Below are 348 nucleotides of genomic sequence, written 5' to 3'. Positions count from 1 at the left end.
CCAGGGATGAAGCTGACAGCCTGGGCTCCTCGCAGGCCCCCCATGGCCAGGCCGCCCCTCTGCCTCCAGGCTGCTGTAGTTGCCATGACATGGGCACAGCGCCCGCCCTGCCTCGCCTGAGCTCAATCCCGGATGGCCGTGACGCCATTGCCCCATTTTGCTTCCATTAAAAATGTCTGTATTTTCAACCCTCAGCAACCGGCTTCCGCCAGCGGAGGCAGCGTGCGCCCTGCGCGAGGTCACCTCTGAGGAGACCAGGGGCCTGTGGCTGCCACAAAGATGGTTGTGAGCACAGGGGCTGAGGTTGGGGCCACACGAAGGCTCCAGGGTCTTCACGGCCTGGCAGGC

This window comes from Myotis brandtii, unplaced genomic scaffold (assembly GCF_000412655.1).
Source record: "Myotis brandtii unplaced genomic scaffold, ASM41265v1 scaffold628, whole genome shotgun sequence".
NCBI classification, from domain to species: Eukaryota; Metazoa; Chordata; class Mammalia; order Chiroptera; family Vespertilionidae; genus Myotis; species Myotis brandtii.
Note: the sequence above shows the minus strand (reverse complement) of the source record.